Source organism: Schistocerca serialis, chromosome 3 (genome assembly GCF_023864345.2).
Source record: "Schistocerca serialis cubense isolate TAMUIC-IGC-003099 chromosome 3, iqSchSeri2.2, whole genome shotgun sequence".
NCBI lineage: Eukaryota > Metazoa > Arthropoda > Insecta > Orthoptera > Acrididae > Schistocerca > Schistocerca serialis.
Window position 1 is genome coordinate 873,547,082 of NC_064640.1, and position 26,976 is coordinate 873,574,057.

Below are 26,976 nucleotides of genomic sequence, written 5' to 3' on the forward strand. Positions count from 1 at the left end.
CATCTTCCAGGGGAACAGCTTCTTGACAGCTGTATTGCAGGATCAAGACAGGGTGGTGACAGCTCCATTATGCTCCGGGGAACATTCACGTGGGCATCCATGGGTCCATGATGGCCAAGGATTAACGTACACTGGTTGCGGACCATGCACACTGCTTGATGAGGATCATCTTTCCTGACAGCAGTGGCATCTTCCAGCAAGATAATGTGTCATGTCACAAAGCTAGTAGTGTGACAGAGTTGTCTGAGGAACACAGTAGCGATATCCAGTTAGCATGCTGGCACCCCAACTTGCCAGATCTGAGCCCGAACAAACACATCCAGGATATGATTGAACGTGGCATCGGAGGACATCGTCCCACCCCTTCCCAGTAATTTATGGGAATTAGGTGACTTGCATGTGCAGACATGGTGTCAGCTCCCTCCAACGATATAGCAAGGCCTCGTTGATTCTGTACCACAATGCATCATTGTTGTTATCAGTGCCAAAGGTGGACATACCGGCTTTTAGGTAGGTGGTCATAATGTTCTGACTGATAAGTACATGTCAGTAATGTCAATTTACTTACAAAATGCTTGCCTAACAAAATCCACTACTGTAAAAGTAACTTCCATCATAGGACGCACTTCAACTGAACACTTCATAAAAATGACTCTCAATTTGGAGTACTAATAAAAACAAAATAACTTACTTTAAGTTGACACATAAAGTTGGTTTTCTTAGGTCAGCCACAGTTAAAAGAAATGATAAAAACCTATGTACTTGTGAAAGTTTTGAAGAATCTGCAGCAATTTCTACACTCTCAAATTAGTCATGTTCATATTAAAAGATGTAAAGCAGTTTTTATTTACTTTAACATCCTTCATTAGAAAAGTTGCTAAGAAAATTATAATGAAGCTTCTACCAGGTTAATGGAGAGTGTACAATGTATCCAGATGAGGCTGACAATGGATAGATGAAATGGAAAAAAACGTTGTTTTAGTGGTGATACTTTTGTTTCCCTGCAGAAAAAAATCATCTCCAGTACTAGATGCATGAAAATGTGACCAATTATCAATCTATAAAAAAATCAGTTTCAGTAAATTCTAAAACTAATTTTCGCTGAATATGCCTATAACATCCTAAAGCTCCTCACATTACACATCAGTGGGGGACGTGAACATAAAATTATTTCAATTAAATTTTGAACTGATGCATATATTCATTCGTTTCTTTCATAATCTGCCCTTGGCTGGATAAAGAGGGACATTTATCGTTAGGAAGATATTCAGATATCATAATTCGTACAGTGAAGTGTTGAAGTCTACACCTATTAAAGGACAATGTCATACCCAAACGTAAAAGGCACATAACTGTGTCACAGCAATAGTTTATTTAGGAAGGACTACTTAAGGAGTGTGTAGCAGCATGAATGTAACACAACTGCAGTGAAAACTCCATTCACAGGGTTTAATTAATCTGTCTCCTCAAAAATAAATAAGTTAAAACTGTTGATCAGTAAATAAATTGACAGAGATTCTGAACATTTCCTTGGGCAGTGTCATCAACACATTGCATTACTTGCTTGAGCAGCACCTACACTAGGTCAGAAGTGCACTTGTTCAATAGTAGATAAGAATGGGGTTTTATTACAGGCTACTTATAGCTAAAATTGGTTAGAATTCTCTCATTCCCACTACCATTATTGTTGAAAGTAGCCGTTATCATTACCATTAGGCCTATAAAATCAATTATGAAGACACAAATTAGACAGAATCTGGTTTTCTATCAGCTTTGAGTGGCATAAGATCGCATTTCTAGCATTCATTTCCCCACAACCAGTGGTTAAAACATGACAGAACACGTAACTGTTGCTAAACTTAGGGGAAACATCTATGTCAGTATCTCACACTGAGAAATCCTTCATCTAAGCTATAGTTGTTCCCTTTCTCCACGCTTCTACAACTAAGCTATGACTCCTTTTCTAATGAACTCAATGACAGTGGGATGTAGCTTCTCAGTGTTAGCTGAAACGCTGTTGAAGATGATTTTAGCAATGTTTTGAAGTAAATGACACATATCAGATTCCTAAAATGGAGAGTTAGAATTCTGCTGCGTATTAGAGATGGTGTCTGCGAGGGAGTTATCACATAAAATCGTATTTCTTAACCAGAAATGAATATGTGTGTTTGTTTGTAAGTGTTTGGGACTGGATAGTTCAAAAATAGTTCAAATGGTTCTGAACACTATAGGACTTAACATATGAGGCCACCAGTTCCCTAAACTTAGAACTACTTAAACCTAACTAACCTAAGGACATCACACATATCCATGCCCGAGGCAGGATTCGGACCTGTGACCTTAGCAGCAGCGCGGTTCTGGACTGAAGCGCTTAGAACTGCTCGGCCGCAATGGCCAGTTGGGACAGGATGAGTGGTGGTAGTATGTGGTGAGAGAAAACTTTATATGCCATTTATCCCCTCACTGAAGGTAGAGTCTCATGATCTAAAAATACCTCATATATTGATCTGGATGATCCATATTTGCTCTAACTCCATTGGCTAGCTCTGTAGGGCTCACACACTGCTTGGAGAGTAAATAAGGGACGAAATATCATAACAGATATTGGATGCCAATAATAAATTAAAACTTTTCAAGGCAATTAAAGTAAATCATAACTTTAAATAATAATGGCAGCAGGATCCTGGTGTGTTGGAATCAGTACTGTTATGACAAGAAGTGGCCATTGGCACGGTCAAATAGTATTAAGTTCCATGTCAGAGACAGTAATGAAAATAAATTTTTTTATATTACTGAACAATTAAACAAATAAGTGTAAAAACATCTGCATGATGTTCTCTTCTGCTTTTGATGCACTGCATCTAACTGGCTGTGAGCCTGGTGAGGTATTGTATTAAATATCTGTAGTTAGATTAAAATTTGCACCTATGTATGGGCAGCGGAATTGTATGGTACTAAAATCTAAATTCATACTCTGTAATCCACTGCTAACTGCATGGCAGAGGGTATGTCCCATCATACCAACACCAGTTACTAGGGCTTTTGACTGTTCCACTCACACATGTAGTGTGGGAAGAATGACTCTTGAAATGCAACTGTGTCTGCCGTACCGTAATCGGTAAGTTTGTCCTCACGATCAATACAGAAGTGATAAGCAAGGGATTTTAGTATATTCTTCAGGCCACCATTTAAAGCCTCTTCTCAAAACTTTGTAAGCAGACTTCTGTGGGCTACTTGATGTCTATCCTCAAGGATCTGCCAGTTCAGTTCTTTCAACATCTCTGTGACATTCGTCCAGAGATAAAGCAAATCTGTGACCATTTCTGCTGCCATGATCTGTATACGTTCATTACCGCCTGTTAGTCCTGTTTGGTATACAGGTTCCATACATATGAGTAATATTCTATGATGGGTTGCACAAGTACTTTATAAGCTATTAGTGTTTCCTTTGTAGACTTACTGCATTTCCCTAATATTCTACCAATAACCAAAAGTCTGCCACCTGCTTTACCCATGACTGAGCTTATGTGATCGTTTAATTTCATGTACCTACAAAGAGTTACACCCAGGTATTTGTATGAATTGATTGATTCCAACTGTGACTCATAGATGTTAGTGTCATAAACTGCTTCCAAGATCATGATGAATACATGATGAGACTACACATAAACATATGCAGTAAACAGAAATCCCATAAATACATATCCTCGACGCTTCTGCAACTAGGTGAACTTACCTGGCCCTATTTCAAACAGGAAGAGTACTTGAATGTGGGTGAGAAGTACAGCAGAGAATGCTTTACTGACAGGACTGTGTGAATTGTGCGGTTTTTTTATAGACCTACGTACCTTGCATAGCATAGTAGTAAAAGACAAACTCATTCCCTTTTTTCTTCTTCATTTGGATGTGTGTCTTCTTGAGGCTTTTGGTACCTTGGCTGACCCAATAAATATTGAAGAACGATTTTAAATCTTCTGCACGAAAAGAAAACTCCCCAAGCAGTGACAAACAAAGCCATTGCGTACATAGTTATTTCTATAAACATCATTCTACGTTACGTAAGTAGCACCTGTCCCAGCACGAGTACCTAAGGCCTACCACTGGAGTGGTGAATGTCGGTTGGAATTTTGAAACAGTTGACAGCAGTCTGCGATAGAAAAGGGTCAGAGAAGTAAAAACATTTTGCGCGATCGTTGGACTCGAAAGAAAATACAGTTTTCTTATTCACTTAATGAAAACCACTCCAGTTGCTGTTGGAAACTATTGCGTCCACGTTGCCGCACTGCACAAAATTTTTCCGAAGAACTTAAAAACGGCCTGATGTAAAATACGAAACCGGTAGTCGACCTAATAAAGTTATCAATGCCAACTTGAGCGATCTTCATTAAAAAAAGGAAGAGGGTTGCGGATTCTGCACATCTTCCGAACATGGAGCAATTAATTGTTTTATTAGTGCAGACCCATCTCTCTTTTGATGTACTGGTAACATAGTAATTGTAGTCATCTTCCTGAAGCAGCTGTTTTGTCTATACAGCTTGCTTACATGGCCATTCGGCCTGAGTTCATGCACAATTGTCCCACAAGAATATGAATCAAATGTCTCATATAGCACTGTAGCCGTAATTCATGAAACAAGACACAATTCACCATCCAGTAATGATACGGCGCAAATTTTATCCCGCAACCGAAAATTAGAATTATCGGTACGTAATCTGTCATTTAGTTTCACGTTTTTCGTTACGGATATGTACGACGTTAATATGAATGAGTGGTGTCTGTTCCTTTGGCCATGTCTGAAAGAAGTGACACCACATAGCTGTGATACACATTATGTAGAAGAGAAAGGAAAGGAACTATTGGTGTCAGGTGCATTAGGGCTTTATGCGGAATCAGCAGTGATGAAAGAAAATCTGTGCCAAACCAAGACTCAAACGCAGGATCTATTGCTTACTAGGCACTTGCTTTAGAAATTGCGCCACCCAGACACATTGTTCAGCGCGATTGCGTGGCTGTCCCAGCACACATACCGGCTGACCCACACTTCCATGGAGTGCCGCCTAACTGCAGTCCTCCTCCATGTCATCCATGCTCACTACTCTTAGATTTCCGGAGAAGGTTGAACGTAATTGTGCATCCACACTGAAGGTAGAAGACTCATTACGTATCAAGTGAGTCAGTTATATGAATGATGAATGCATAGTGTACATTCTTCCGATCACACTGAAAAGGACAGACACCAAGCGGGATCTGCAGCTGTAAAACACATTATGTAAATTGAAGGTAAAGGGAGGAGAACAAAAAGGAAAATGAGGAACTATTGATGTCAGCTGCATTGGGAATTTATGTGGAATCAGAGGCGATGAGCGAAAATGTGTGCTGAAAAATTCAACATGGAATGTCCTGCTTATTAGGCAGGTGCATTAACAACTGCACCCCACACACACAGTGTTTATCACAGCTGCACAGGCTATCTCGGCACACCTTCTGGCCAAACCACACTCCCACCCAGTGCCACCTACAGTGCCCGTCCATGTCCTCCATGCTCGCTATTTTGAGATTCCTGCAGAAGGTTGAGCATAATTGTGTATCTGCACTGAAGGTGATGGATACGAACCAGTTACATGAACGCATGGTGTCTGTTCATTCAGAAATGACAAAGATGACAGACACTAAGTGGAATTCGCAGCTGTGACAAATATTATGTAAACTGCAGGTGGAGGGGGTAGAAAGAAAGAAAAGGAAAGGCACTATTGATGTCAGCTGAATTGGGACTTTATGTGGTATCAGCGGCAATGAGCGAAAATGTGTGCCAGACTGGGATTCGACAAGGGATCTCCTGCATACTAGGCTGTTGTGGTAACAACTCGGACACCTTCTTTTTTGCTTTCTTTTTCGCCCCTAGACAAGAAAGGGAAAACTACAAAAAAAATCTACTTGCCATCGCCACTTGTGTCCAAACAAAAAAAAAAAAAAAAAAAAAATGCACCTCTTCAGGCGTTGGCGCCTATCTAGGCCTATCCCAAAACAACTAACCTATTACTAGAAGGGTGTAGGAAAAGAAGAAAGTAAGGGGGAAGAACATAGAGACTAGTGATGAAAATGAAAGTAGTTGTGTATGGGTTTGTTTTTGTTTACGTTATTTTATTGCTTTTTATGTTATTTTTTTGTTTTCTTTGCGTTTATATACAGGGTAGTCCACTGGCGCTATGGTTGGCCCGCTAGATGGCGCTGCCCCAGGTCAAACGGATATGAACTGCGTTTTTTTTTAAATAGGAACCCCCATTTTTATTACATATTCGTGTAGTACATAAAGAATTATGAATGTTTTAGTTGGACCACTTTTTTCGCTTTGTGATAGATGGCATTGTAATAGTCACAAACGTATAAGTACATGGTATCACATGACATTCTGCCAGTGTGGACGGTATTTGCTTCGTGATACATTACCTGCGTTGAAATGGACCGTTTACCAATTGCAGAAAAGGTCGATATCGTGTTGATGTATGGCAATTGTGAACAAAATGCCCAACGGGCGTGTGCTATGTATACTGCTCAGTATCCTGGACGACTTCATCCAAGTGTCCGGACCGTTCGCCGGATAGTTACGTTATTTAAGGAAACAGGAAGTGCCGAGCGGTTCTAGGCCCTTCAGTCTGGAACCGCGCGACCGCTACGGTCGCAGGTTCGAATACTTCCCCGGGCATGGGTGTGTGTGATGTCCTTAGGTTAGTTAGGTTTAAGTAGTTCTAAGTTCTAGGGGACTGATGACCTCAGAAATTAAGTCCCATAGTGCTCAGAGCCATTTGAACCATTTTTTGAAACAGGAAGTGTTCCGCCACATGTGAGACGCCAATCACGACCTGCAATAAATTATGATGCCCAAATTAGGTGTTTTAGCTGCTGTTGTGGCTAATCCGCGCCGGCCGAGGTGGCCGAACGGTTCTAGGCGCTACAGTCTGGAGCCGCGCAACCGCTACGGTCGCAGGTTCGAATCCTGCTTCAGGCATGGATGTGTGTGGTGTCCTTAGGTTAGTTAGGTTTAAGTAGTTCTACGTTCTAGGGGACTGATGACCTCAGAAGTTAAGTCCCATAGTGCTCAGAGCCATTTTGCTAATCCGCACATGAGTAGCAGACAAATTGCGCGAGAATCGGGACTCTCAAAAACGTCGGTGTTGAGAATGCTACATCAACATCGATTGCACCCGTACCATATTTCTATGCACCAGGAATTGCATGGTAACGACTTTGAACGTCGTGTACAGTTCTGCAACTGGGCACAAGAGAAATTAGGGGACGATGACAGATTTTTTGCACGCGTTCTATTTAGCGACGAAGCGTCATTCACCAACAGCGGTAACGTAAATCGGCATAATACACACTACTGGGCAACGGAAAATCCACGATGGCTGGGACAAGTGGAACATTAGTGACCTTGGCGGGTTAATGTATGGTGTGGCATTATGGGAGGAAGGATAATTGGCCCCTATTTTATCGATGGCAATCTAAATGGTGCAATGTATACTGATTTCCTATATAATGTCCTACCGATGTTACTACAAGATGTTTCACTGCATGACAGAATGACGATGTACTTCCAACATGATGGATGTTTGGCACATAGCTCGCGTGCGGCTGAAGTGGTATTGAATAACATATTTCATGACAGGTCAATTGGTCGTCAAAGCACCATACCATGGCCCGCACGTTCACCAGATCTGACGTCCCCGGATTTCTTTCTGTGGGGAAAGTTGAAGGGTATTTGCTATCGTGATCCATCGTTAACGCCTGACAACATGCGTCAGCGCATTGTCAATGCATGTGCGAAAATTACGGAAGGCGAACTACTCGCTGTTGAGAGGAATGTCATTACACGTATTTCCAAATGCATTGAGGTTGATGGACATCATTTTGAAGACTTATTGCGTTAATGTGGTATTTATATGTAATTACGCTGTAACAGCATGCATTCTCAGAAATGATAAGTTCACAAAGGTACATGTATCACATTGGAACAACCGAAATAAAATGTTCAAACGTACCTACGTTATGTATTTTAATTTAAAAAACCTACCTGTTATCAACTGTTCGTCTAAATTTGTGAGCCATATGTTTGTGACTATTACAGCACCATCTATCACAAAGCGAAAAAAGTCGTCCAACTAAAACATTCATATTTCTTTACATACTACACGAATATGTAATAAAACAATGGGGGTTCCTATTTAAACAAACGCAGTTGATATCCGTTTGACCTATGGCAGCGCCATCCAGCATGCCAGCGATAGTGCATCTGGTTTCCCCCTTCAAGTTAGACAAGTTTCGTTCTGTGTAGTTAATTCGTTTGACACTTATTTCAGGAGATATTTGGACCGATCACGATTAATGGAAAACCCTGTATATATATTTATATTTTCTTTTACTTATTTACTATTTTTTAAAAAAATTTTATCTTACATTAGTCTATGTAGCAGCATTCCAGGTGTCACTAACGCCTTCTGATTGGCGGAACGTCCACATGTGTCTTCTCGAAAATTTAATGGAGATTCTGTTTGTAGTGGCTTCAGAACATCATGTCAGGAAAAAGGTATCAACATCTCATGGCTTGGACGTTTCAGCTGGAAGGCGGGTCATGAAAAGCGCTCTCTAGAAAACTGGAAAAGAACTGCTTGTATCTGAGGTTTGAAATCAAGTGTACAGTGTCGATCGTTAAGGTACGTCCAGTAACCTAGTTCTGATTCCTCGTCGGGGCCAAAAAGGTAGCGGACCGAATGGCTGTGTATCCAATTCACAGCAATAGTTTTTGGAGATGGTGCAGAGTAGTGAATCACATCCAGGAATAAAAGCATCAGGAAAATGTTTTGAGCAGGTGTCTGTTGGGTAAAGAAAGCTAAGATATGCTGCACGAGCCTCCAGACGTCAGACAATGGACCACATGACAACTGAGGAGCGTCTGTGTCCTCCACACCACAGTAAACGCAGGTGGGTGTGCAGTGAGGCGGATGTGGTGCAAATGAAACTGGTTGACCTGTTTGCCATTGACGGTGATATACCAGGTGGACTGGACGCTGATATCAAGATAACCAGCATGTTGTGCTTACCACACACGACGCCATGTGATCTGGGGAACCGTGTTCAATGAAGTTGGGGGATCGACAAATTTGTAATGTGTCGTCTACAGTCTTTGTCCGGAGTATATGTAAAAGGGGTAAGGAGTGTAGGGTGTAACTTAATTCAAGAATGAAGTGCCGAAAGTGAGAAAAGGGGGTGGAATGTTTGATAACATGACTGGGGCTGACATGGAGACCAGTGTGCATACATGCAAAAGTAGTAACGTCAGGCTCGTCAGGCAGCGATGCCAGACTTTCAGTTGGGAGTTAACAACAAGTGCCATAACTCTGTCTGGCACATGGAATAAGCCCACTCCACCATGCTCCTGTGGGAGGGCAAGGAGGAATACTGAACTTTAAATAACATCCTGTTACAGACAAAGGATCCCATCGCCATCAACTTATGACGTGTGATGGTAATCGGGACCAGGAACTCTTCTGCCACATGGGGGATGCGTGAGGCGTGGTAAACATTTACATACTGCCCATGCTGTACAATGTCGAGGGATCTAAGCCAGTGGTCCACGAGGGTAGCCCTGATCATTTGGAGGAGACGTCTACTGTTGGTTGCCGCTGAACACCTGGACAAAGTGTTTATCACAGTGTTTATTGCAGCTGCATGATTATCTCACAATATCTCATAGCTAACCCACACACACATCTACTGCCACCTATCCACAGTCCCCATCATATCTTCCATGGCCATTACCTTGAGATTCCTGCAGAAGCTTGAACATAATTGTGCATCTGCTCTGAATGTGGTGAATTGGTTGCCCATCAAGGTGAATCAATTATACAGATGCCAAAAGAATAGACACCATACATTCGTTTAACTTATTTACCACAATGGAGAATGAATCCACATCTTCAGTGTGGATGCACAATTACATTTGTCATGCAGAAATCCCAAAGTAGAGATAGAGAGTGTGGAGGACACGAACAGTGACTCCTGACAGGCTGGTTCTGGTGGGAGTGTGGGTCAGCTGTGGTGGAGGGGGAGGGGGGCAAGATAGTTCGCCCAGTTGCCAGAAACACTGTGTACAGGTGGTGCAGTGGTTAATGCAACTTCCTAGTAAACAGTAGATCCCTGATCGAACCTCGGTGTGACACACATTTTCACTTGTCGCTGCTGATTCTGCATGAACTCCAGATGCACCTGACATCAATAGTTCCTTCCCTTTCCTCTCCTTTCCTCTCCCTCTACCTTCAGTTTACATAGTATGTATCATAGCAGCATATTCCGCATGGTGTCTGTTCCTTCAGACATGGGCGGGCGTTTTGGTCAGATGGGAGGAATGACGAGACAGTCCATGCAATTGTGGTAAACAGTGTGTCTGGTTGGTGCAGTGGTTAATGCAACTACCTCATAACCAAGAGAGCACAGGTTCAAATCCTGATCTGGCACATGTCTTCATTCGTTGCTACTGATTCCGCATGAAGTCCTGATACAGGTGACATCAGTGACTCCTCACCCTTTCTTTCCGTTCTTCCCCATCCACCATCAATTTACATGATATCTATGACATATCAATGAAATTGTGAAGTTTTTGGGTACCTCAGTATTTGCTGAAGAAGCTAATTACATAGTAAGGATTAGGTCGTATTTAGAGTAGGGCTATTTATGTGAAAGTGTTGGTGTTGTCAAGTTACATTTCTCTGTGGTGCTATGTTTCCCTGTTTTGGGAAATAGTTGAGTTCGTTAATACGACATAATAATGTCTATAGCAGACAGCTGCCTAAACATCTTTATTAGCACTAATGGGCACTATGTGTCCCTCCTAATAGTTGTCAGACACATTTTCTACTGTGCTTTGTGTGATATCTGCTATTTCATTTTGGCAATGTGTAGCTGGAATCAGCACAAACAATTCTGCTCATCACATCTTCCATGTGATGCCAAGCGACGACGGATATCGTCGGTTTATTTCCCATTGCAGATAAAATGATTTTTAAAGCGAAATTTTTCTTGCTCATTGATAGAAAGGTTCCAAATTACTCTAATGCGATATTGATACTATCAGTATTTAATATTAGCAACATTATAAGACGACGAATATTGATCCATGCGAGTGTGCATATCAATAATTATGACGCTCACCTATCTTTGCTCAGAGATTTCTTCGACTAGCCTGGCCAGCCGTCGGAGAGCCATAATCAGGTGACGCACTTTAAGGGGCTCCGCTGGCGATGAGAAAGAAGTTCCCGACTATGGACAGTTTTCCTCGTAGCTGCTAGCTAATCACAATACTGGTAGTCGTCTTTGCCGGTGAAAGTGTGCGAGGGGGCACAGTAGGCTTGGGTCTACAGGGTATGGGCAAAATAAAGTCAACAGTGGTAGTAATTAGATGGTTTTGTTTGACGGTCAACAACACAGGTAGGGCACGTGTCACACTGGACTGTGCGCGTTCAGTACGGCCTAGGCATCAGTGCAGGTTGTTTACGAATAGTGCGCACTTCGTATTTGCATTCAGAGGCCGAGGTCGACGTGCAGTGAAAGACCTATCAGAGTTCCAAAGAGGGTAGATTGTGGGGGTCTGAGTAGCTGGGGCAGCAGCACCCAAGACAACGAAATTATTGAATGTTTCAAGGGCAACTGTGTCAAACGGCATGACAGCCTACACAAAACATGGAAACACATCATCGTGTAAACGTAATAGTGGGCGCAAATCAAACTAAACGACAGAGGTCATTGTTCTCTAACAAGAATTGTGTCACAACACAAAACTATGGCGACTAAAGTGACTGCAGAGCTCAATTGCCTTCCTCGAGACCCCATACTACGGACATTTTCTGCCGAGAACTTCATAAAGTGAATATTCATTGATGAGCTGCTATACCGAAACCATTAGTGAAGACAACCAACGCAAAGAAGCGTAAAGTAGGGCGTCAGGAGCACAAATATTGAATGGCTGATCAGTAGAAACACATCGTATGGTCTGACGAGTCAGCATTTTCGTTGTTTCCAACATCGGAATGGGTTTATGTCTACAGAACGCTTAAAGAAGCCTACAATCCTGATTGCTCGATTCCAACGTTTAAGCATGGTGGTGGAAGTGTGATGGTGTGAGCAGCCATATCATGGTGTTCTACTGGTCCTATCATTATTCTGAAAGGCCCTGTTACAGCCAACGATTATATGAACATTTTAGGTGATTAGGTGCATCCCATGATTCAGATGTTGTTCCCCAACAATGATGCTATTTTTCAGGACTATAATGCACCCATTCACACAGCCAGGGCAGTACAATCGTGGTGTGAGGACCATGCAACTGAACTGCAGAGTCTTCCCAAGCCAGCACAGTTCCCGAACTTGAACATTATCGAACACTTGTGGGCGGCATTTGAGCGCAGAGATTTAGAAGAGGTTCTGATCAGAGAGTGGCATAACATTCCACTGGAGATTAATCATTATATCCCAGTATTACAAGAAGGATCACAGCTGTACTACGGGCAAATGTGGTCCAATCCCTTGTTAATAAACCATTCCCAAGTAAGTACAGGTGTTCACATTATTTTGCCTATCCCCTGCAGATTGGTGTTTATTTTTTAGCCTCACTGGCTACACTGAGTGACGAAGGTCGTGGGATATTTCCGAATATTGTGTGAGACCTCCTTTCGCAAAGCGTAGTGGAGCCACTCCAAATAACGTGAACTCAACAAGTCGTTGGAAGCCCCCTGCAGAAATATTGATCCACGTTGCCTTTTTAGCTGTCCATAAACGCGGAAGTGATACCTGTGCAGGATCTTGTGCACGAACCGACCTCTCGATTATTACAATACGGTTCAGTACAGTAGAGCGTGAGTTTCTGACAGTAGAATGGGCTGTCACATATTTTCGGCCATACTTATTCGGACGACAATTTAAGATAATCATGGCGCATAAACCACTGGGGTGGTTGGGTAGTATATCTGATCCGTCGTCTAGATTGTTAAAACTCCGACTAACGCTAGAGTAGTATGACTACCAGTTACTGTACAAAGAAGGTAAACAGAATCGAGTAGACAATGCGCTTTCCTGTATCCGTAGCGTGTTAGGTGGGGACGCACAACAGAAACAGAGTACTGTGGAGCCAGCCAGGAACAATGACAAGTGTAAAGATAAGCCGGCCGAGGCCACGTCCGTGGAGACGCAAGCCGAGTCAGCTGGAGCAGAGATAACGGCTCCGACACAGAGCACTGAATAACAAGCCAGTGACGTAGGAGAAGAAACACTGGAAACAAGCGAGTACCGAAGAAAAGCTGGCAGAGCTAAGGCAAATGCACATATTCACTATCGGCGGAAAAGAGGGGATGGGGAGAACATATGAGCAGTAAAACAATACTGTGCTTGGCCTGGGATGAAGGCAGACATAGAGAATTTCATAAATAAGTGCAAGAGTAGCCAGAAAAACAAAATAACGCAGATAAAGACGAAGTAGCCAATGGAATTAACACCAACCCCAGAGTTTATTTTTGAAAGATGCGATATTAACATCGTAGTTCCTTCACGACTAACCCATACCGGTAATCACAAAATTTGTTATAGCCGGGCCAATTGACCGCCAAGCCGCTGACACGATCGCGCGATCGCGCATAAGTTGGCTGATAACATAATTCTGAGGTTGCTTTACTTAGTGACTTGGGGAGTGATTTTATAAGCTATACTATGAAGCGTTTATGTAAACTATTGAGAATAGATAAAATACAGCGACAGCTTACCATCTACAAACAAATGGTTCACTGGAGCGTTCACATCGTACGCTAACTGAAATGTTACGGCACTGCATTAGCCGAGATCAGGACGATTGGGACCACTGAATTTCTTTTGTGACATTTGTGTACCACACAACTCCGCTCCGTACAACTGGGTACACACTTTTCGAATTTTTTTGGGGTGGTTACTGAGAAAATCAGCAAACGTAGTTCATACCTACGAGGATTACGTCACTGAGGTGCGACAACAGATGCACCTGCTGCATCAAACTGCCCACGAGGCGACCCACGAAATCAAGGAGAAGAATAAGGTTAATTATGACCGGACGCAGAACCCAAAAGAATTTAGAAGGCATGACTGGATGTTGTTGTATGATGAAAGCGTGCAAAGAGGACGCAATAAGAAGCTGGGCAGTCAGTGGCAAGAATTGTAAGTTATTTTCAATTCAAGGAACTACACGAAAATTTCGGGTAGACGCAAGCTTTGGCTGATAGAGAAGTAGCGCATTGCCTCCATAGGTTGCACCAGGCAAAGGTGAACGTTGAGGAGTGTGAGAACGTTCAAAAGACAACACCATGGCATGTTGGAAAAATTACAGAGACAGGGGGTTTATTTGAGCAGTTAGTCCGGCATGAGACACCCAGAACTAAATGGGTTATATTATACTTTATTGGGGAGACCAGAAAGATACTATTTGGCACATAGACGAAGATGATGCGGCATTTTCAAGGCAAAAATAACGGTATTAGAGTAGCAACAGAGTCCTAAGAATAGTAAAATAACTAAGAGGGAAGTATATAGATTTAGCCAGAATGAAAGTTGAGAAACCGTTGCTGAGCGAGAGGCCAGTGAAATATTTGTCTGACACGCAGGAAGCCGCTATGCAAAGCTTGTTCTCTGGCAACGACCGGACCCTGGAGCATCACGAGGTTTGTAGCAAAAATAGCCGCCTGACACTTGGACGGCACAGGCACCAGCACAAGGGGAACACTTACAGGAGACATTGAGCAATATTACGTGCTAGCAGCAAGAAGTGATGCGTTAGCCTAATGATGGTCACGAATGAATCAGCCTTCATGGAACGTTCCAGAAGGGTGGTATCGATTGCAAGTTGACCCGTCGACTGGAGGGGGAGCACAGATGGGTAGACGTCAGGGACGCTATCTCTGTGTCAGTCGGGATCAGGAGCAGGACTTGTCAATCCATAGCAGAAGAAGAGAGTTGACTGAAAAGTAATGCCTCCACCTTCTTAACTGTTCAGCAGTTGGCAGCATTGGTATGCGGCAGGTACCGGCTTGTTCTGTAGCCTCTTCTCTACCGCTCCAGATGGCTAGAAGCCCTAGCGTTGAACGGTAGTACTGTTACAGTGTAAGGTACGGAACCCTGCGCAGACGGTCGGTCAATGCTATTTAAGCAACGTGCAATCACCCCAAAGGAGATTCATCAGAGAATGAAAGCAGTTTGGTTCAAGAATCATAAAAGAAAGTTGTACACATGGAAGAATCCTGGAGATACTAGAAGGTATCAGATAGATTATATAATGGTAAGACAGAGATTTAGGAACCAGGTTTTAAACTGTAAGACATTTCCAGGGGCAGATGTGGATTCTGACCACAATCTATTGGTTATGAACTGTAAAATAAAACTGAAGAAACTGCAAAAAGGTGGGAATTTAAGGAGATGGGACCTGGATAAACTAACTAATCCAGAGGTTGTACAGAGTTTCAGGGAGAGCATAAGGGAACAATTGACAGGTATGGGGGAAAGAAATACAATAGAAGAAGAACGGGTAGCTTTGAGATTCAAGATTCAAGATTCAAGATTCTTTATTAGCCATTGATCATGCAAGATGAAATAGGCTTCGTCAGTACATAAAATAATATTAATATTCCAGACACTATATATAAGGCATAGATATAATTAGCATATGAGTAACTTACAAATAACATAAACCTTAAGCAGGTGACTACAATGCTTAATACATATTCTTGTTTCAGATACATACAAAGGTACCAAAAATGAGTTACATTGTAGTAGCAAACACAGTAGTTACGTAACACATCATAACACTGGCAAATAAAGTAGTTACCTAACACAGTTGAAATACAAAGGTATTAGATATGAAATATTTTGTAACAGTATATATAGTAGTTAATTAAGTTAATTATGCAATTACAGGTTTATCTCTGTGCTACTCAGATCATAATATTCTTGCATAGAATAAAATGGATTGTCAGATAACCAATTGTACAAATTTTGTTTAAGAATTTTTGTGGGCATGTCCCGAGCAGATTGCGGTAGTTTGTTGAATATTTTTAAGGTATTCACTTTGTGTGAGTTACTACTTTTTGTTAGTCTGTGTCTTGGTATATCATAATCTGCCTTCCTTCTAGTGTTGTAGTTATGAATTTCTTCCCTGACAACACCTTCCATACCATTGTTTTTAATGTGTAACACACAGATATAAATATACAAGTTTACAATGGTCAACAGTCTTAGCCTTATAAAGAGAGGACGACAGTGCTCCGTGGGACCGACTTTACACATTATGCGCAGCATTCTTTTCTGCATCAACAAAATTTTGTTACTGTGAGAGCTGTGCCCCCATATGAGAAGGCCATATGTAATATGTGACTGGAAGAGTCCACAGTACATTGTTCTCAGAAAGTTCATGCTAATCATGTCCCTAAGTTTCCAAAGGAGATAGGAGACTCTTGAAAGCTTTTTGCAAACCTGATTTACGTGTTCTTCCCAATTAAGTTTGGAATCAATATGCATTCCTAATAGTTTTACAGTTTTGTTTTCTATGGTTTTGGGTAACCCTAAGAGAAGCTGTTGTGTTTTCTCTGAGTTACACAGTAATTTATTGGATGTGAACCAGTGGATGGCTGATTTGAGTGATTCCTGTGTGTTATTGTTCAAAGCTGAGATGTTCTGATGTGAGGTGAGGAGGGTTGTGTCATCTGCATAGCATATGGTAGTACTATTTATGTGATGAGGTAGGTCATTGATGGCTATGATGAAGAAGAAGGGTCCCAGAACCGAGCCCTGTGGTACACCAGTACTAACTACTGCTACAGGGGAGTAATTATTTTTAACTGAGACAAACTGTCTTCTATTATGAAGATATGACTCTATTACTGCTAATGCTGGGTTACATACACCATAAAATTCTAGTTTTGCAACCAGGGTGCCAAAGGGAATGCAGTCAAAAGCTTTGCTCAGATCACACAAGACAAGTGATCTGAGCAAAGCTTTTGACTGCATGAGGGATGAAGTAGTGAAGGCAGCAGAGCATCACGTAGGTAAAAAGACGAGGGCTAGTAGAAATCCGTGGGTAACAGAAGAAATATTTAATTTAATTGATGAAAGGAGAAAATATAAAAATGCAGTAAATGAAGCAGGCAAAACGGAATACAAACGTCTCAAAAATGAGATCGACAGGAAGTGCAAAATGGCTAAGCAGGGATGGCTAGAGGACAAATGTAAGGATGTAGAGGCTTGTCTCACTAGGGATAAGATAGATACTGCCTACAGGAAAATTAAAGAGACCTTTGGAATAAAGAGAACCACTTGTATGAATATCAAGATGTATGAGACAGGTGAAATACCCTCAGTCTTCAAGAAGAATATAATAATTCCAATCCCAAAGAAAGCAGGTGTTGACAGATGTGAAAATTATCGAGCTATCAGTTTAATAAGTCACAGCTGCAAAGTACTAACACGATTTCTTTACAGACAAATGGAAAAACTGGTAGAAGCCGACCTCGGGGAAGATCAGTTTGGATTCCATAGAAATATTGGAACACGTGAGGCAATACTGACCTTACGACTTATCTTAGAAGAAAGACTAAGGAAAGGCAAACCTACGTTTCTAGCATTAGTAGACTTAGAGAAAGCTTTTGACAATGTTGACTGGAATACTCTCTTTCAAATTCTAAGGGTGGCAGGGTTAAAATACAGGGAGCGAAAGGCTATTTACAATTTGTACAGAAACCAGATGGCAGTAATAAGAGTGGTGGGACATGAAAGGGAAGCAGTGGTTGGGAACGGGGTGAGACAGGGTTGTAGCCTCTCCCCGATGTTATTCAATCTGTATATTGAGCAAGCAGTAAAGGAAACAAAAGAAAAATTCGGAGTAGGTATTAAAATCCATGGAGAAGAAATAAAAACATTTGAGGTTCGCCGATGACATTGTAATTCTGTCAGAGACAGCAAAGGACTAGGAAGAGCAGCTGAACGGAATGGACAGTGTCTTGAAAGGAGGATATAAGATGAACATCAAAAAAAGCAAAACGAGGGTAATGGAATGTAGTTGAATTAAATCGTGTGATGGTGAGGGAATTAGATTAGGAATGAGACACTTAAAGGAGTAAAGGAGTTCTGCTATTTGGGGAGCAAAATAACTGATGATGGTCGAAGTATAGAGGATATAAGATGTAGACTGGCAATGGCAAGGAAAGTGCTTGTGAAGAAGTGAAATTTGTTAACATCGAGTATAGATTTAAGTGTCAGGAAGTCGTTTCTGACTGAAAGTATTTGTATGGAGTGTAGCCATGTATGGAAGTGAAACATGGACGATAAATAGTTTGGACAAGAAGAGAATAGAAGCTTTCGAAATGTGGGGCTACAGAAGAATGCTGAAGATTAGATGGGTAGATAACATAACTAATGAGGAGGTATTGACGAGAATTGGAGAGAAGACAAATTTTGCATTGGAGGGCAGCGTGGAGGTTAAAAATCGTCGAGGGAGACTAAGAGATGAATATACTAAGCAGATTCAGAAGATTGTAGGTTGCAGTAAGTACTGCGAGACGAAGAAACTTGAACAGGATAGAGTAGCATGGAGAGCTGCATCAAACCACCTCAGGACTGAAGACCACAACAACAACAACTTACGGTGATTTTGTGATGTGAGTCGTTTGGGGAGTATGTTTAAAGATGTTGAGGTTGGAACATCTGACTTGCATGACAAACAAAGAGCTGGACGTAGTGTCACAGAAACCACCGAATTTCTCAAGCAAAATGTTGACAGATTGATTCAGGATAATCGTCGTATCACTCAGAGTGAAACTGCAAGAACGTATGGGTCACATTATTGCTTTTCTTGGCTGAAATGAAAGCACACAGACTTGAAATTTGCCAGGAACTCCTTTTGCATTACGAGAATGAAGGTGACTCCTTTATCCATTCAATTGTGACGGGAGATGCTTCTGATGAAGACACTGAGAGAACTGTGCGACTGTGGTTCCAGAAACAGAGTGTCAACTTCTTCCGTGACGACTTCGGAAATCTTGTTCAATGTTGGCAGAAATGTATCCTATTGGCTGGTGATTATGTGGAAATGTGGACCATTGGTAATTAAAGATCACATTCTAAGAATATTTCTGCATTTGAATTACCAAACTATTCGCATCCAAACCCTATTAATGAAGGTGGGGGCATTACTTTTCATTCAACCCTCGTACTTATTAAAACTCCTTTCGCCTCTGTGCAGCAGTCGGGATGTTAACGACTCATACTTATGATACCTGTACATACTAACTTCTGTATAGTTACGGGATGTGCCAGGGAGGTACTTCCAGGTAAATAACTACTTGTCTACGAGTAGCTGACTTGTAACCGCTAACTGACCAGATTCCTACCCAGTTCCACACCCTACACTAGTGAATCTACTTTTCAGTGAAGGTTGCGGCTACAGTAGGCGGCTCACAACGAATGTCTAATCGGAATCGCCGACTGGGGTAAGTTCCTCGGTGTCATGCAGTGAATGTCAGTCTTACGCCCTCTCAGGACACAACAAAATATTGTTCTTCCTGTGAAATTCGGTTTTGTTAAAAGTTTTTCACACTTTATTTACATCAGTAATTAATTTTATATCCATCCTCTTTCTAATAAACTTTATATCCATCCTCTGCGGGCCGGCAACACATCTAACACCACACAGGACCGAGGTTGTTTATGCCTAAGGCGTGAGCAATGGTAAACCTCAGCTGTTTTGGAAACAGAGATTCCGCGTCCTATATACTGCAGAGGGAGTTCTAGATGGCCTGCAGGAAGTATTACTACATCAACATCTGAGTGGTTGGCCAACATTATTTAAAGGCTGTGCTGGTTCAGCACCGGACGTCAGTTCAAGCCGAATACCGACCTCAAGGACGTCTCCACGAAAGACTACGTCTTCGCACATCGAAATAGGACTTGGAATTAACTGTAAGTTTGTTACCGCGGACTCTTGTGGGAAACTTCGAAGTTATCTTTTGTTGCCTCTAGTAGGAAATTCTTACTGGCTTTGTGATTGTGACTTTTCGTTGTTATTCAGTCATTTCCATGTAGACTCACGCAAATAAAAGTTGTGTTGTAAGAACTTTCGAATTGTCAGTTACAACACAAGTGGTGACGAGTTTGTGCCTGTGTGTGTGTTCATAATGGCGAAAATAGTGCTTCAGCAGCTGATCCAAAGTGTCCACGACTTACTGCAAGGGTTTCAACAGTTTTGCTAGAAATCGCAGTATACACAGGAACGTTTCTTTAAGGATCTCTGGAAAAACCAACCGGTTCTGCATCCCCCTCCGTTTCCCACTTTCAACGAGGATACTGAAGACTGGGAAACATACGAGAAGCGGCTCCTGCAGCATTTTCACATCCACCAGTTTCTCCAAGAGGCTGCTCGTCGTTCCTACTTTTTGTCCTGGGACCAGTCAAAAGTGTGTGTCCTCTTGACGAAACTACAACCTCGACCCCGGGATTCTTTGACTTTCTCACAGATTTGTGAGGTTCTTGCGGCTTACTACCGGTGAGGGTTCGACATGTTGGCTGCCCAGGTCGAATTCTACCAGTGTCGCAAGAAGGCAGGACAATCTTATCGCCAGTGGGCAGCGGAACTACAAGGTCTCAGCCGGAATTGTCAATTCACCACACAGGTCTCCAAAGAGTCCTACGCAGACGAGATGGTACGCGATCACCACATACAGGCCGCCCCTGACGAGACTTTCCAACACGACGCCCTCAGACTCGACGATCCTACTCTGGACCAGATCATTGACTTGGCATTCAAGTACGAAGTCTCTACGGCAGCCGAAAAGTGTTTAGAATCCCGAGCGGAAGTGGCATCCCTCTGAGACCACGACGTCTCGGAGTCCGTTGCACCACTGGAGGAGGTCGAAGACGTTGCTGCCGTCCGTTCTGATGACTGGCGCTAGCCTCCAGGTTCAGCACAGCATTGGCAGGGCAGCCGCCCGTCCAGGACTTCGCACCCTCGGCTGGCTCCCCAGGTCCGGTGCGGACCGTTGGTACACAGAGGCCCCCACGCACAGAGGCCCCAGCACCAAAGGCCCCCCCAGCTTCCGTCCTGCCCAGGATACTTTCAGGACCATGCACGGGAAGACTGCCTTGACAGGTGAGCATATTGTACAATGTGTACCCGTAACAGACATGTTGGTATGGTCTGCCAGTCTCGGCAGCATCCTCCTCCTCCTCGTCCGGCCAATGACTGTTGGGGACCGCTACCCATGGACGTCAACCAGGTGCAGTCTTCGGGATCTTCCATGCTGATGATCAACGTTCAGGTCAACGGTCGGCCGCTGCAGATGCAGGTGGATACCAGAGTAGTGGTCTCACTGCTCAACTATTCCTCTTATGCGAAGACTGGGCACCCCACTCTGTTGCCCACACCTCGGTGCCTCCTTACTTATAATAAGCAAGTGATCCACGGTTTCCGTCCTGTATAAATCGGTTCACCGGGAAGTTACCTAGCTTGTGGTCAACAATGCAGCCACAGTGGACCTCTTTGGGTTGAATGCCTTTCGTGCCTTTGGCTTCGTCATCGACGACAGTGTTCATCTGGTGTCTTCCGAGGTTCCGTTCCTGGCAGTCGATACCTAGTGCATGGAATCCCAGGACCTCTTCTTGTCGGGAGTCGGCTGTGCTCAAGATTTTCAGGTGTTGCTCCAGTTGAAACCGTCGACCCGCTCGAAGTACTTCTGGACTCAGCATGTTTCCCTTGCCCTCCAGTATCCTCTTAAACAGGTACTGTACTGTCTCACCAAGGAGGAAGTCGTCACTCTGGTTCGTTACAGTTCCTGGGCGACACCCTTGGTCGTCCTCAAGAGACCAGATGGCCGTCATTTGGTTTGTGGTGACTTCAAGGCTATGCTAAACCCTCAGCTACAGGTTGAAGATTATCCCCTTCCCCGTCCCAAGGACCTGTTCTCCAAGCACGCTAGGTTGCAATTTTTTTCGAAGATCAATCTTGCCAAGGCCTACCTCCAAATACCTTTTGATGAGTCTTCTACTCACTTGGCCATCGTCAACACACCGTTTGGGCTGTTCTGGTTGAACTGCCTCATGTATGGCATCACTAGTGCTCCGGCCATCTTTCAGCTTTACTTGGAACAGCTCTTGTAGGATGCGCCGAGATGTATCAACTACCTCAATGACATCATCTTCACCAGCTGTACTGCGGATGAATATCACAGTCATCTGTGACAATTGTTCCTCCGCCTGTGGACTGCGGGCCTAAAATGCAACTTTGTTAAATGCTCCTTTTTTCAACCTGCTATCTCCTACCTGGCTCACATCATTTCCTGAAATGGCATATCTCCTACCTCCTCCCACATTGCCACTATAGAGGCCCTTCCTTGTGCTAGCGATGTCCACCAATTGCGGTCTATCCTGAGTAAAATTGTGTACTCTCGAAAGTTCATTCCCTCCACTGCCCACATTGCGGCCCCCCTCTATCGCCTATGCCGAAAGACCGTGCCTTTTCATTGGTCCCCAGGTTGTATCGGTTTTCCGAACCTTAAAGCAGGGATTGCACTTAGCAGAGTGTCTCATGCTGTATACACCCTCTTCTCTTAGCTACGGACACCGCAGACTAAGGTATTGGGGCTGTCTTTTCGCACCATCTACAGGATGTATCGCAACGCCCAGTGGCATACATACCTAAATCCCTTACCGAGTTCCAAAGCAAATATTCCCAGATTGAGGAGGGGCCCTTCGCCATCCTGTTTGCCTTTACCAAATTCCTCCTGTAACTTTATGGTATGTCTTTTCATTTAATCACTGACCATAAGTCCCTCGTGGCCTTATTTTCACCAGCAGCCCAGTTACCCATGAAGAGTTCCCACTGTCTGCAGCGATGGGCCCTATTCCTTTCACTTTTTAGGTACACCATCCATATCCGCCCACTGCCCAGCATGCCATCATCTATGCCTTGTCTCGGCTCCCCTCCAGCCAGGATTTGGTATTCGATTAATTGGACATCCAAATTTTTCAGGTCGATGAAGACATACAGGTGGTGTTGGCGGCATTCCTTGTCACAGCTGCGCAGGTGGCTGCCGCGCCGGACGCGGATTCGCTCCTGCAAATGGTGCACCACTATATTCTTTGCGGCTGCCGGATGCTTTCTCCGCCTCGCGCCCAGACTGACCTCCGATTCTTTTTCTCCATCCGCCATCAACTGGTAGCCATCAACGGGGTGCTCCTCCATGTGGAACATGACACCAATCCACGAGTCCTCGTACCAACACCCCTGCGGTCCCAGATTCTCAATGGCAGGGCAGAGCCCATTTTTTGCACCTTTAAAACTCAGATGCAGAAGTACATGGAGAACTGTTCTCCAGAAGATGCTCTTACATTATTTCTCAGTTCCTACAGGACCACGCCGGTGAGTGACAAGAGTCCAGCCAAACTGCTTCATAGTCACCAAATACGGACCCTCCTCCTGCATCACACCCGACCTGGCACTTCCAGATATTCATCCGGCTCCAAGGTGTGGGCGCGTGGTTTGGGGTCCGGGCCCCACTGGCTGCCAGGGGTCATTCTCTGGCCCCGTAATCGCCAACTATTAGATGTCTGTCTGGACGACAGGTTGGTTTTGTGTCACCGCTACCGATTCCGTCCTCGTTTCCCCAACCAGCCGCAGCCCCAGTTGCCGGATTCTCTCTCTCTCCCATTGCCGGCCTCTTCTGTGAGGCCTACGTTGCTGCCCTCTCCTCAGTTAGTGGGGGATCTTTGAGGAAATGGCCAACAGCCAGCTGCTAGCCCCACACTGCATCTGCCTCCTCTGGACCTGGGGCAACCTCGGGACCATCCCCGGGATCCACTTCTAGGCCCCTCTTTGGTGCCGCCCTGGTTGGACAACATGGACGTTCCCATGCCACTTGGCCAGCCCACCGTCGCCTTGCAACCGCCTCCGCTTCGACGTTCCCTTCGCATCATGTGGAAGGCGGCGCCCTACTCAGCAGCGGCCGGTTTTCACTGCCTTCTTCAGGATGACTTAGCTGCCAATCAGCTCTTGGCACCAGGCTACATTGGTGCTCTCTCCCCCACAGTCGATCGTGCCGCTCCAGATCTTCGAATGGGGGAGGGACGTACGCTGTCGCCAAGGTAGCCCATGCGGCTCGGCAACATACCTAACACCACACAGGACTGAAGTTGTCTATTCCCAAGGCGTAAGCAATGGTAAACATTGGCTGTTTTGGAAACAGACATTCCACAAACTACATCCTGCAGAGGGAGTTCCAGATGACCTGCAGCAAGTATTACTACACCAACATCTGATTGGCTGGTCAATACTATTTAAAGGCTAGAACCAGCACCGGACAACAGTTAGTGCTGAATACCAGCCTCAAGCATGTCTCCACCGAAGACTATGTCTTTGCCATCGGAATAAGACTTAGAATTAACTGTATGTTTGTTACCGCAGACTCTTGTGGGAAACTTCAAAGTTATCTTTTGTTGCCTCTAGTAGGAAATTCTTACTGGCTTTGTGAATGTCACTTTTCAATGTTATTCAGTCATTTTCATGTAGACTCACGTAAACAAAAGTTGTGTTGTAAAAACTATCGAGTTGTCAGTTACAACAGTCTGGAAAGTCAGCAAACTGGCAGGGAGAGCAGTATTGCTGATTACATGCCTGTCTGCTGTCGCATTGTCGTCCTGGACGGAGGTCAGTCAGCCTGCGATTGGCTGACCTATTCTCAGAGCCTTCTCTTCTCTGTCATTTCAGACGGGCATGCTGGCACTGGAGTTATGCCATAACAACAAGTATCTTCACTAAATGCAGAATGAGTTCTTTTCATCTCATTCATTGCACACATAACAGTGAATCACAGTGCCATGTAGATAGTGAATTGTACCAATTCTGCAGTGAGATGTACAACAGAACTGGTTACATTACTGATGATAATGCTGTGACTAATTGAGTAGTATGGAACTGTAAACAGTTCCTTTTACTCCACAGATATATACAAAACATTATAGTTCACATACAAACTGTTGCTTCTCTTAGACTGGGAAAGTGCATAGTGACACAAACACATTGATATAATGTAACTAATTACTTGCATAGTGATCAGATTTACAATTACTAAGAAAAATGCTCAAAATCACTCTGCATTATTTTTTTAATCACTTTGCAGGATTACTAATGTCGGAAAGACTATAAACTAAAGTGGACCTTGTGGTGCCCTCAGCTATGCACAGCAAAGGATGATGACGAAAGTCTCACAGCATCAGAATTTCTAGTAATCAAAGCTGCAATCATCTCTGAAAAATGATCATTTGAAAACAACTGACATATTATTCATTGAGTATAACACAATACCTAACTCATATTCAATACAGGGATCAAAATTTAAGACCAGTCTTCACAGTTTATGGTAACATGGTTTTCTACTCAGCACTCTGCAAGGTACAGTACGAATGTGGGATATGGTACACAGTATCATTATAATTCTCTTCTGGCACTCTATACAGGCACAGAATTAGCAGTTGTTCCTTGTATCTTTACAAGGGTTCACTAAAATTGGTAAATTCTGTGTAGCATTTCTTATACATTACAGATTATGTATGTATGTATCTGTGTGTGTGTGCGGGTGTGTGTGTGTGTGTGTGTGTGTGTGTGTGTGTGTGTGTGTGTGTGTGTGTGTGTGTGTGTGTGTGTGTAAGAGGGTGGGTGGGGGTCTGTTTGTAATATATTGTGATATCCTTCCATAGAAAAGAATTAGCTATCTTAACAGTATCAGGAACTCAACTTTCTTTTACCATTTCTTATCCTGTGAAGAAAATGTATATTATACACAGTTCTCTTTTAAATTTTACAAGGCAATGAGGGGTAACAACAAGTGATGACAATATGAATAGCTGAAGGAATGTTATTCTGATTGCAATGTAAACCTCAATCAGCTTCCTGACAAAGAAGCCATAGAGAAATTTCATAAGCATAGGATGAACAACTATATGTCACATAATTATATTTAAGTGTTACAATTTGAAATGTTGAATGTTCTGATTATAGCAAACTACTGATACTCCACACAGTGATATAATAATCATCATTCAATGAAATGACATTGTCCTTATGACAAACTCATTTATTTAATTAATACAGTTTCTTTACATAACATTAAACCACATTTCAACAGACGTTACAAAGAAATGACATCGAGGGGAATCAGTTTGCCGTTGAACTGATTGACCCCTACTAATCCACCAGTAAGTGAGGATAGCTTCCTGTGTACCTGAAACATGAAACAATATTGGAGCTTTCTCATACACAAAGCACTTGTTCTATATTTTATTTTTAAAAACACAAGAATTGAGAAATAGGCAACAACTGATAAACCAGAGTGCCTTATTGAAGTTATGCTGGCTGAAATAAATGAGTCAAAGAATTATACACAGGCTATTAATTCTGTAGACCATGAATGCTGGAGAAGAGCAGTGGAGGAAGAAATGACTTCATTGCTCTTCTCCAGTGTTCATGGTCTACAGAATTAATAGACTCTGTATAATTTTTTGGCTCATTTACTTCAGCCAGCATAATATCAGTTAGGTGCTCTGGCTTCTTAAGTTGTTGCCTATTTCTCAATTCTCTTTCTCTAGAACTTTCTTTTGTTGAAGTGAATTGCTTATATTAATCTCTCAGCTGTGTACTATATATATGTCTTTGGTAGGTGTCATAAAATACAATACATGTGTCTTTTTATAGCAACTACGTCGTGTGTATGCTTTATGTAGTGTCCTTTAGTTCTTTCCTGAAATTTCTGCAATAAGTTATGGGCCCAGTACACAATTCGAGAAAGGAATTAGGTATTATAATTTTACATTTCGTGATGTGAGAAACGTGTTAGCATTTGTTGTGTGCTACGCATGGCTCGTATTGTATATACG